The following is a 12,820-nucleotide window of genomic DNA, read 5'->3' as shown; positions in this document are numbered from 1 at the left end:
GCCCGGGCTGGGGGTGGGGAGGGCCGCAGCCTAGGGCAGCGAGGTCAGGAGGGAGGCCCGTAAGGACGCGAGGGAGGAGGCGGTGGCGGGTGGAGGGTCAACCGCGCGCGGCCCCTCCAGCGCTGTCCCGTGGTTCTGAGTTCCCCGTCTGTGTCCGCCTCTCTGATAGACCAGCTTCTGGAGGCAGAAACCCCAGTGCGCTCTGCAGAGTGACACGTAGTAGGTGCTCAATAAATGTGTGATTAAACGAGCGGGAATGAGGATTGGGAGTGAAGATTAGTGAGAGGGAAGCACCGCAGAAGTTGGAGGTGTGTGCGTGTTGGGTACTGCAGAAACCTTTCCAGGGGAAAATGGGCAAAGCTGCCAAGATCTCAGCGGGAGTGGGGCGGGGGCTTCCACCTCTGTAAAGAATATAGAGGATGTCTGTATGTGGAGGGTGTAGAGATGTGGCCTCCTTCAGCCCTTCGGGCAAGATGGAGCCTGGAGTAGGTCTTGAGCAGCCAAGCTGGGGCTGGGTGTGGTCAGATCCCCGAGCCCGGAGGCGGAGTGGAGTGGCAGCTCAAGCTTCACAGTTAACTGTTCTTTTGGCTCCCCGTGTTCATCTTTAAAATGAAGATATTGGATGGCATTTGTCTCCTCTCAGCTCGGAGGTTCCATGCTGTGTTTCGAATCTGTTTTGTAATATTTCTTTTATTTAAATGTTCCCTTATATCAATTTTTATTAATGGATTACTCTGTGGAGCCAGTACTGGGTCCTGGGGAGAGAGAAGCACCCTGTGTTAAGGTGCATAGAGTCTTGTTGTGGAGATTGACAAAATATTGATGATGATGCCATGTAGACGGTCCTGAGTTGGACCCATGCACAGGTTAAACGGAGATGGAGCTCCCGACTGAGGCTGGTGTATCCAGAAAAGCATCCTGATCAAAGTGATCTCTAATCTAACTGGGAAGGGTAGAGTCAAGCAAGTGACTTCCAAGACTGGTCATAGGCATGTGAGGACATGGCGGGAGGTCACGTGCCAAATATCGAGGGGATGGGACATATTGGGGTACAGTGGGAAAATAAGTGCCGTCAGTCCTCAGTTCCCCCTTATCTGAGGTCTGAGTGCTGTTGGATTCGTTTGTTGGGGGTCTGGGTTTCTGAAAAACTCAGGGACACATGTTAAGATGTTATTTTAGTGTCTATAGGGAAACTACTAAGCGTTTTGTGACTTTATCTTCCTTGGCTGTTGTTTTAGGCTACTATTCCCTTCTTGTTTATCAAGTTGCTTATTTACTTCTCAGGGCTAGCTAGGTCCCTGGAATTTCCCTTAAAGGAACTCAACATTTTCCTGTATCTTTGATTGGGGGCGGGGGTCTAGCAGGCCCTTAAGAGGAGTTTCTGTTCCATCTCACTTGCCTTTCCTGAGGTCCTTTGAATGCAGGAAGGGGTGGAAAAGAGTTTATTAATTAAAATGTGATGCCTGTTTAAAGGATTGTTAGCAGGTGGTTTTGTCCCTTGCCTTTACATCAGATCATAGGGTTTCCCCAGGCCCTGACAGGCTCCTGAGTATTAGACTCAGGGCTGAGAAATGTGAATGCAGCTCTGGCTTCTAAAAGGAGGTGGGTGAGCAGAACCTGAGGAGGATGCCATGGGTGTGGGGCAGGCATGGGACAGGGGTGGTAGGGATGGGATAGTCCCAGCAAGGGTGTGCATGTTGGGCAGGTTTCTTGGAAGGAGGTGCCTCAGGATCTGGGCTGGTGTTATCAAACTGAAATGGGGTTCGCTTGTCTAGTACAGTGAGTTTGTAGTGGGAGAAAGGAAGGCGTTTATTTGCAGGGCACCAAGTAAGGAGGATCAGGCAGCTGATGCTTAGATCCTGAACCCCCTGATGGCTTGAAGGTAAGGATTTTTTATTTTTTTGAGTCAGAGGCTCACTCTGTCACCCAGCCTGGAGTGCAGCGGCATGCTCATGGCCACCCCAGCATTGACCTGCTGGGCTCTGGCAATCCTTCTGCCTCAGCCTTCCAAGTGGTTGGAACTACAGGCGTGTGCTACCAGGCCCTGCTAATTTTTTGTTTATTGTAGAGGCGGGGTCTTGCCAAGTTGTCTGGGCTGGTCTTGACCACACAGGCTCAGGCAATCCACTCGCTTCGGCCTCCCAAAGTGCTGGGATTATAGGCTGAACCACCGAACCTGGCTGAAGGTAAGGATTTTTAAAGGCAGGGGTAAATTTCAGGAAAGCAGAAATTATAGTAAAAATTGCAAATCAATATATGGAGGTTATATATTGGTTTTGGTCTAAAAGGGTGGGATATCCTGAAGTAGGGGCTTACAGGTCGTGGGTAGATTCAGAGACTTTTCTGCCCGGCATGGTGACTCACACCTGAAATCTCAGCACTTTGGTAAGCTGTGGCCAAGAATCACTTGAACTCAGGAGTGCTAGACCAGCCTGGGTAACATAGTGAGGCCTCGTCTCTACAAAAAAATAATTACCTAGGTGTGGTGGCATGCACCTATAGTCACAACTACTTGGGAGGCTGAGGCAGGAGGATTGCTTGAACCCAGGAGGTGGAGGCTGTGGTGAGCCGTGATCATGCCACTGCTCTCCATCCTGGGCAGTGGAGTAAGACCCTGACTCAAAAACAAAAAAGCAAGCAAATAAACAAATAAAAATACCAAAGATTTTCCCATTTGCTGTTGATTAAGGAGAGATGTTTTGTTTAAAAATTTGGGGTCATTTGGGATCAGCAGAAAAAAATGTTAGCTGCAGCTTGTGGGTGTGACTTTCTCCAGGCCCCCCAGGAAGAAATGTAGGACAAAGAACAGTGGTCAGAGTTCAGTCCTCAGCTCCCCGCAGTTCCCCTCATCTGAGATCTTTGGTAGAGGTCCAGGTTTCTGAAAAACAACTCAGAGACATATGGTAAGATGTTGTCTTTCATTTCAATAAGGGAACCCACCATTCTGTGATTCTGACTTCCTTGGCTATTGTTTTGGCTACTATTACCTTCTTGCTTATCAAGCTGCTTATTTTTAGGGCTAGCTAGGTGTCTGGTGTCTGGAACTTCCCTTGAAATAACTTAAGGTTTTCTTTTATTTTCATTCTTGGGGGCACCCAGCAGGTCCTTAAGAGGTCGCCTCTGCTTTGCCTCACTGAGGACCTCTGGGAGGAGGGCAGACATGATGGCATACGGCAGATGACCTGGCTGCATGTGGACTGGGTCTCCAGGGAATGTTGGTGGGACCACACTGAAGCTGCTAACCTCTCCTGGCTGTTCACACTGCCAACTCTTATAAGCTTCAGTAGGGAGGGGTGACCTAAAAGGAATTTGTCTTGCACCTTTGAATGTTTTTCAGAGCCCTTTCACACTGTTCCCTTCCCCCTACTTGATATCACAATTCTATAGGCAGGAACAGCCATCGTTATTTCCGTTTGCAAGTGGGGAAACTGAGGCCCAGAGTAGAAGTGGCTTGCCCAGGGGCACATGGCTAACCAGAAACAAACCCAATCTCAGTCCCAGCTGCAGTCTGGTATTTCTCGATAGCTTTCCCTATGGCCTGGTCTTCCTGTAGGATGGTGGTCTGCCACTTCCCTTTGCTCCCCACCTCTGTCCCCTTTCCTGGGATTGAGGACCAGAGTGTTTGGAAGATTAAGGTCTGAAGATGGTGTAATAAGAATAGGGAGAGGGGCCAGGACTGGAAGAATGGTGACAGTGAGGATTGGCCTGGTGCTGAGTGGGGTTCTGGGAAGTGGGAGAGGAACTGGGTGGGTGATGGTGGCGGGGGAATTGTCAGAGGATGCTGGGGTGCCCGATGCTGGGGTGTGGGAATGGAGGCCTCCAGGTAGAGGAGGGGATGCCTGCCCAGTCTGAGCTGGGACCTCTGGGAGGGGCATGTGTAGCTACCCGGTCAAGTGGCAGGCTCTACAGACGGTGCTACAACCAGAGCTATATCAAACGTTCTTCCTCCCAGGAGGCCAAGCAGACTGTGGAGGCTCCTGTGTAGCTCTGGGGGCCTCGTGAGAGTCTGAAGTGGAAGGAGTAATGGCTTAGGAATAGTGAGCTACACAGGGATGTTGGCACACAGGGCTTGTGAAGACACTGTGGTACATAGGCTCAGACAGTGCAGTTTTCACAGTCTTGCCTTACGGGCTGCTCTTCCCAGACCCGTGGGGCAGATGTTTTCATTCACCTTCACCACTAGGAACCTGAAGCCCAGAGAGCTGCAGTGACTTGCCAGGACGGGCAGCAGGCTGATGACAGGTGGGCTGGGACTTACGGCTGCCTCTTCCCAGTCCAGGTTGTGATGTGGGCTTGATGTGCGAGCCTTGGGTCCTGGGGAGAAGGCCTGGGAAGGATGGCCTTGCAAAGGAGACCTTCGCCAGCTTCGGGTAGTGGGTTTCAAGGGGGAGGCCTGGACTGAGGAGCCAGGTGGATGGCAGCTCAGGGTCACTGTGGACAGGGCTTGGTGGCACAGCCTCGACTTTCTAGGGCTTTTTGTTTTACTTTGACTTTTCTCCAGCCAGCTGCAGCCCCTACTGGCCTGTGCCACTCGTCCCCCAGCACAGGTCATCCAACAGGTGACTCTGCTCACAGCTTCCTGGCACACTGTGGATATATTGCTTCCACTTCTATGTCCCTGAGTTCCTTGCCTTGAAGCAGGTGGGCCCGATGGGCTGGCCATGAATATGCGAGGACATTTGTCTCATGAATGGACTTCTGTGACTATTTTCATGAGTGTGCTGTGTAGTGATTTGTGCTTACGTGGTCCCTGGGGACACTTGTGTGTCTGTACACTTTTGCAGGTGCTCTCATGTGTTTGAGTATCTTGTATTTTTGTACCTTTGAACTTTTGTTTACCCAGCTGTGTTTGGATATGATTGTATCTGGGTGTGTTTGTGTGTGCATCTAGTGTTTATATCAGTTTCTCATATGTCTGTGGTCGTACATTTAAAGTTAGAACATCTACTGCTATGAACTTAAGTTGGTTTCCCAGGCAGAAAACGTCACTGACTGATCCTGTGGGATTTGTTAGTGACAAAGGACTGGGCTGGAGAAGCCTCCTCTTCAGAGTCTCCCTTTTCCACTGTTTCATTCATTTATTCAGTCATTTGATATATATTGAGTACCTTCTGCATATCAGGGCCTGGGCAGGGCACAGGGGCAAGGCTCACTCCCTGGGGCTAACCTGAGTGAGAGCTCAGGTAGGGAGAGAGAACCAGGTGAGGATATGGCAGTCAGGTAAGGGCTGTAAGGAGAGAGCAGGGCTGCTCTGGGAGCTGGTGGGGCTAGGAAGGATGTGGCCTGTAGGAAGGCCTTTAGGGCAACCCGGGCAGGGGGTGTCTGCTTGGCATGGTCGGGGCCACGTTCTGCCAGGGTCTCCTGTGAGGCAGAGGCAGTTGGTGTAGCTGAGCAGTGCCCAGTGGGTAAGGAGCTGGTGAGGCCCTGGGGCTGAGAAGGACCTGGCACTGGGCCTTTGGCTGGGGTTTGGGAAGCTGCCTCCCCCTCAAAGCTTCAGCTCCTAGTGGAAGGCATGTGGCAGTTCCTGCTTCCATCCTACTGGTGACTAAGGATACATGAGGCGCCATCCACTTCTGACTGCCCCATCTGGAGTCCTGCGTCTGAGAGGAGAGCTGTGCTCCACTGGTGGGAAGGTTCCAGGGCCTGAGACTGGGAGGATATGGGGCAAGCTGGACAGGGCTGCCTCTCCCAGCCTGTGGCCTTTCTCCTCCCCCTATCTGCTGTCTGGCCTCCCCCGCCCCCAAGTCTCTAGGACAACCAAAGCTCCTTTGTTGCCTCCCCTGTCCCCAGGCCTCACCACCTGCTGCAGGGCACAATCCCCTCTTTGTGTGGTCCCCTCCAAGTTGTCATGGCAGCTGGGCCTGGGCCGAGGCCTTCCCCATGGGAGCTCTTACTGAACTGCAGCCATACCTCTGTGGGGAGGGCCAGCCCAGAGCCAGGCAGTGGGAAGGAGGTGGTAATGGGGCCTTGTCCTGAGATTCATCCCCTGTGTGTCCTGCTCTCCACAGAACCTGCTGTGGAAGAGAAAGGTGGTCTGAGACAGGTCGGGGCCTTGCATGATAGACTAGTCAGTCTTCAGAGACTCATTGTGGGCACTGGTGTTGGATGGCACATCTGCCCGTTAACGCCTGGTTCCTGGGCATCTCCAGTCAGCTGAATGATGTGTTGGGTGGTGGGTTAGGAAGGGCACGCCATGTAGCATAGCAAAGTGAGAGGCTGGAGAGAAGCTTTGGGTGGGGCACCTGGTGGCTAGATGGTCTGTAAGGTGTGGCATGGAGGACTTTTCTGGACTTGGCTTTCCCAGGGTTTTGTCTGTAGGATACCTGCTGTGCTGTTTTCTGGACACAGCCCACCTGAGCACACAGGTGGAGGTGGGCCCTCAAAGACATGAACTCCCTCCCCCATTCCTGTCCTCCATGGCTCCCCCTCGCATCTCTCACTTCTTCCCATGAGGGGCCTCTTCCTTCTGTCTCCACTTCTGTTCTTACATAAACCACAAGGCTGCTTTCCCTTGAGTCCTGGTGTGGCCCGGGACAGAGGAACTGAGGCATCAGGGAGGAGCTGCTCTGGGTCACAAAGAATTGAAGCCCTTCTGCCACCTGAGGTGACTTTTAGGTCCTAGCTCCTCTTGGAAGACAGAGTGGTTAAAGTAGGCCTGTCTTTGATTTGGCTTAGGGGCCTGCCATTGTGTTGTATATGCCCAAGTCTAGCCCCCTCTACCTTCCCTCTGAATTTTTGGCCTGGGCTCTGACCCTGCCTCTCCCTCACCCCGCCCTGCCGACCCAGTCTTTTCCCCACATCACGGTAGCTTCACTGCCCACCGGTCTCTGTGAGCCTCTTTAGGTGGGCATTAACTCCAGTAGGTGAGAGGTTTCCCCAGGGTGTGGGATGCAGCAGCTCACACAGAGTGGCCTGGAGGTAAGAGGGTGACTTGTGAGGGAGGAACACCCAGCACCCGTCAGAGCTCCAGAGGGCTCCCCCATGCACTTTCTGCCTACCCTTTCTCTGCCCCACAAACAGGTTTTAGCGTCTGTAAGAAACTACAGTAGGAGTACTTAACAAATCCCTGTTGGGGAAGTAGAATTAAAAACAAAATCTCTTGCCAACCCAGAAAAGCTCTCTGTAGAAGAAGAAGAGAAAGAAAACAGCTTTTAAAAGTAGAATGTGCATTAAACCAGAATGTGATGCACACCACAGGCAATCCCTTAGGACAGAGATCCCCTACCTTTTTGACATCAGGGACTGGTTTTGTGGAAGACAATATATATTGAAATAATTATACAATTCACCATTAAAAAAAAAGGCATGGACAAAAGTGGTAAATGAAATAATGGGCAGACCACGTGTGGACTAAACTAAGGGTGGGATTCTGACTTAAAGCCTGCCACCAGATGCAGCTATATAATTAAGTGCATCAGCTCACCTGCCACTCACTTACAGGGTTTTGATACGAGTCTGCTAGCAACTGATTTATGGTCTCTGTGCAATCAAGCCTCATTGCTAATGTATTTGCAGCCACTCCTCAGCATGAGCATCACCACCCTAGCTCCACCGCAGACCATCAGCGTTAGATTCTCATGAGGAGCATACAACCTAGATCCCTTGCATGCACAGTTCAGAGTAGGGCTCCCACTCCTATGAGAATCTAATACTGCTGCTGATCTGACAGGAGGTGGAGCTCAGACAGTAATTCCAACCATGGGGAGCAACTGTAAATTCAGATGAAGCTTCCTTCTGCTTGCTACTAACCCTCTGCTGTGGGGGCCCAGTTTCTGACAGGCTCAGGGATTGGTTGCAAAGACAGAGAGAGAGCTCACTTTCTAGATAGCCAGGTAGATGCAGCCCACTAAAGGCGTGTTCTCAACATAACCAGTTACTAGCCCTCAAGAGAGGACTGGACAGAACCATTTGTCTCACATGGTTCGTCTTAAATTCACCTGGCAATTGGAGTGGCTGTTTGTGTTAGCTAATGGCATTTATCTAGAGGAGCAATAAACTCATATTTTTAAGACAGGAGGTAGGTTTGTGGTTTGGAGCCAGGTTCCTGCTGGAGTTTGGCTCCTACCCTCTTAAGGAAACTAGGAGGTGGGGGTGCTGTCATCCTTGAGTTGACACTGCAAAGAGATGGCCCCAAGTTGTAAAGCTGGCAAAAGGCTTATTTAGCTTTTAAAGAGCTTTATATACATCTCAAAAGACAGAGAAATAACTTACTCATTAGAAGTTTCTAAAGAAAATGTTCTGGAAAAAGGGGAGTGTCTCTTTCCCTTTTACACTAGGGAAAATGATTTTTTCTGTTTAGATTCATGTTTACTCTTACCCTGTACTCCTCTTTCCTCCCCACCTCTCCCGTCAGGGTCCAGATTCCTAGTCTGGGTACGTGCCCCCAGAGTAGACTCTGAAGGGAACCTGGGAGAGGGAAGGAGGGAGGCCAGTTTTCTGCAAGGCTCTCTGGGGCCTGGGGTGGTTATTGTGGTGACAATCACAAACCTAGGTGCTGTTAAGGAAGGACTGACTGAAGCCTGGAAAACCTCCTTCCTTGAGGTAGCAGGAAACATCTGTGTCTCCATTTCCGAGGGGCAGCTAGCCACTTGTTCTTACTCTGCTAAGGAGGTGCAGGTAGGTGAAACCAAATGCCCATCTTTAAGAGAGACAGTGCATACCACCAGGGAGGATGAGATGAGCCCTTAGGCTGCCGCAGCTCTGAGCCAGACAAGGCAGCACGTTTACACCCACACGTGTTTGTTAAGTGCCTTCTCTGTGCCTGGCTCTGTCCTAGGCTCTGAGTATTTGGCAGCAGGCATGGAGAGTGCCTTTCCTCAGAATGGCGGGGAACTGACAAATTAGGATCATGTCAGGTGGCAAAAGTGTTAGAGAGGAAATGTGAGGTGGAGTTAGGCTTATGACTATATGTAAGAGGTGCCAGGAAGGCTGCTCTAAGAAGGGAACATTTAAGCAGAGAGCTGACAGAGGCAAGGGGATGAGCCAGGCAAGATGTGTGGCAGAGAGGACTGCCTGAGCAAAGGCCTGGGGCATCCAAGAGGCACCATGATGATCTATCCTGCCTGTGTTTTAGGCATGATGTGAGCCAGTCAGGAAATGATCAGGAGATGGGCATAAAAAAAAAAAAAAAAAAGATGAGTCCCCTGTTGGTGAGCTAGAAATTAGCTTCCTAGTACCCTGATGGACTGTATATGTTCTTGTATGGAGAAGGATATCCATGAGGCTCCCTGGAAGGGTTTACGCTGGAACAAGGAACAAGGGATGTTGAAGAGAGAGCGGGTGATTAGAGTGGTTCTGCCTTCCAGATGTCTTCCTGACAGCTGGTCACAGATGGATCTCTTCTTATTTGAGGTCCCTTGTCCTCAGATGTAGCCTCCATCACATGCCAACCTGTGGATATTGAAGGTGTGGGGCATATGGCTCTGGTCTGGGGGTTAGAAGACCTGGGTTTTTGTCTAGTGCAGCCATTCAGCCACCTCTGTGATTCTGAGCAAATCAGGGGCCCCTTCTGGTCTCAGTCTCCTCTTTGTAAAATGAGAATAATGCCTATTTTACCTGCCAAGCAGGTCTGCGTGCCATTAAAGAACCCCTGTGCATTCAAATGAGGTCATCGATAGAAAAGCTCTTTCAAAAAGAGAACGTGCATTCTGTGGGGTGGGAAGGGGACTGGGAACCCTGGCTCTTGTCTTTGTTCCACAGGCCATCTCTCTCTTTTGTTCCCATCTCGCCCACAGATGGCAGGACAGGGACCTGGCTGGTGCTGATGCTGGGAGGCCTCCAGGGATGGAGAGTGGCCTGGCTGGAGATAGCACAGGTAAGAGAGAAGATAGAGGAGATGCGGGTCCGCTGGGGTCTTCTCCTCCAAGGCCTGCATGCCTTTGCCCTCTCTGAAGCCAGATGTGAGCTGCTGCCCTCGGCCAGTAGCAGGCACATCCTATAGATGTAGAATTTCAGGGTGGGGACCAGGAAGGCCATGTCAAAGAATGGAACAAAGACCAAAGTTGTGAGAACTTAAAAAAATGACAAAATCTGACTGTTAACAGACACAGGGACACGTGCACACATACCTTATAGAAATTGAGGTGTTTTAAGTGCTAGAACAGGGAGTTCATGGTGGCTATACTAATGAGACATGGAAAACTAGCCTTCTGGTTAGGACAGCTGGTTAAAACAAGCCCTTGTGGCTCATTGGTCAGGACAGTATCTTCAGTTTGGTCCATTAGCGCTTCCTGGGGTCATTCAGAGTTCAGGGTCTTTATCAGCTAAGCCGCTTAGAGCTGGTTGTGATGAAATACATGCAGTGAGTGGAAAATTTTCCTGTACAGTCATGTGCTCTTGGCTGAAGCCCCTGCTCAGTATCCTTGTGCCCAGTGTGGATCAGCCCCTGGCATCTGCAAACAGCTCTCTGAGCCTTTTGTGGAACACCTTGTTGCCAGGTGGCCAGGGCTGCAGAAGGGTTCTGGGCCAGACAGTGGGGTTGGGAGATGTCTGGTGGCCTTGGGAGCCCTGCCTCTTGGCAGAGTGTGATTTGGGTTTCTTTACCTCTCCCTCTTTCCTCCCAGGGGAGTTCCCCCATAGATTCCAAAGCCCCTGCCTTATTGTCCCTGGGGGCAGAGCTACCTACTATCCCAGGAAAACCATTTCAGTGGACCTAAGACTGAGACAGAAATCAGGCAGTGGGGTAAAGAAATGCAACAGTAAGCTCCAAGGAGGCAGTGTGGTGTGTGGGCACAGACCCTCAAGGGAGTGTGGCCATGCCGCAGCTTCTTCCTCCCTTGAGAAGCCGAGTGGGTGGGCGGGAGCACCCTACACCCCACATGGGTGATATGGATATTACAGAAATGACAGTGGAACCTATTGCCCAGTGTGTTAGCAGAAGGATCCTTTCCCCAGGTAAACGCCTATGTGGGATTCTAATTTGCTGTGAGGCAGCTCTGATGAAGTCCACCAGGGCCCTCTTACCTCCCTGTGTCAGCTTTTGGCAACCCTATAGTTTCAGGGAAGTTTGAAAAACACTGGCCTAGGCTCCTGGAGGCATCTCGGCACCTGGGGAACGTGGGCTGGCCCTGGGACTGTGGCCAGTTTCTTAGCACTTGTCTGCAGCCTACCTGGCCAACCTAAGGGAATAACTCATTGTGAATGGCTGCATTTTTAGATAATTGAGAGCTTACCTCTTTTGAGTGACTTTTAATTTTTAATTTTATAATTTCAACCTTTTTTCTTTTTAGTTAGGGTTTATTCTTGGCCAGGCAGGTGTGCAGTGGCACAATCATGGCTAACTGCCATAGTCTTGACTTCCTGGGCTCAAGTGATCCTGCTGCCAAAGCCTCTCAAGATTTCAACCATTTTTGAGTTTACAATTCACTGGCATTAATCATATTCACAATGTTGTGTAACCATCACCACCATCTATTTCCAGAACCTTTTCATTACCCTGGAAAACTCGGTACCCATTAAGCCATAATCCCCATTTTGCACCTTTTCATTTTATCTGAACCATGTAAAAGCTAAAACTTTATCCTTTTTTATGATGAATGAGGAGCAGTGCCATGATCAAGGGCAGGCCAGAGGCCTGGCTTCCTTCATGTGGATACTGGAGCCCTAGGCATTGTGTCCCGGAATGGCTGGAGCTCCAGCACACCCTGCCTCAGTTTCAGCACCTCCAGGGATGTGTGCTGGATTTCCATCCCCCCAATCATTTATATTTGCCTGGCATCCTTCAGCAGGGGGACGTGTTGGAACACTGTCCGGCATCCTGGGGCTTTCTGGCTCAGGGTGATCTTTGTGGCTGGACAGTGTTGATGGACAGCTAGTCACTAGACACCTGATGGACTTCAGGGTCACCACCATCTTTGGGTTGGTGTGAATCATCCTGGATCATATGCAGGGGGTACCCCTCACAACACTGGAGTTTATTTATTTAAAAAATGATGTATCCTTACATGTTTAAACTTCAGTCCCCATCAAAGTACGCTCTGTTTGAGACGATTTTTCCACTGCTCAAAACAGTTTTTGAACTAATCAATTTTGGTGCTTTTTAGTATTTCTGCCGTTTTTAAATTTCATCTCTTGCACGTCAGCAAAATGTTTCCTTTTGAAGACTTTTTTCATCCAGGGAAATAACAAAAAAAGTTGGTCAGGGCAAGATTGGGTGAATAGGGAGGGTGGGACATGGAGGTCATGCCGATTTTGGTCGAAAACTTTTGAACACTTAGCATGGTGTGGATTGGTGTGGTCATAAATCATCCATCATGAAACAGGCAAATGCATTGAAAGGCTCTCCAAACAAATCCACTGAAGCCAAACGCAGTCTGTCACAACAGTGCTAGCTGGTACACTGGTGCTGATGAACACTCAGAACACTTACCCAGTGGGAGAAACCCGTATTACAAGGGCCCACCCTCCAAGAGATTATTCTGGGTTTTTGGGGGGGTTCCCCTTGTGCATATATACATACATAGAGAGAGGCATGTAGTTTTGTTTTTCATAGATTCAATCAGATGATTCATATTGTTTTTCTTTTTCTTTTTTTTTTTTTGGATTGGAGTCTGACTCTGTCACCCAGGCTGGAGGGCTGTGGCATGCTCTCTGGCTACCACAGCCTCAACCTGCTGGGCCCAGGCGATCCTTCTGCCTCCGCCTTCCAAGTACCTGGAACTTTAGGCACGTGCCACCATGCCCGGCTCATTTTTTAATTTTTTATTGTAGAGATGGAGTCTGGCCAAGTTGCCCAGGCTGGTCTTGAACCCAGAGGCTCAGGCAATCCTCTCACCTTGGCCTCCCAAAGTGCTGGGATTATAGGCGTGAGCCACCGCTCCTG

This window comes from Carlito syrichta, unplaced genomic scaffold (assembly GCF_000164805.1).
Source record: "Carlito syrichta isolate Samal-C Ts95f unplaced genomic scaffold, Tarsius_syrichta-2.0.1 Scaffold302395, whole genome shotgun sequence".
Taxonomy (NCBI): Eukaryota; Metazoa; Chordata; class Mammalia; order Primates; family Tarsiidae; genus Carlito; species Carlito syrichta.
This window is presented reverse-complemented; position numbering follows the sequence as displayed.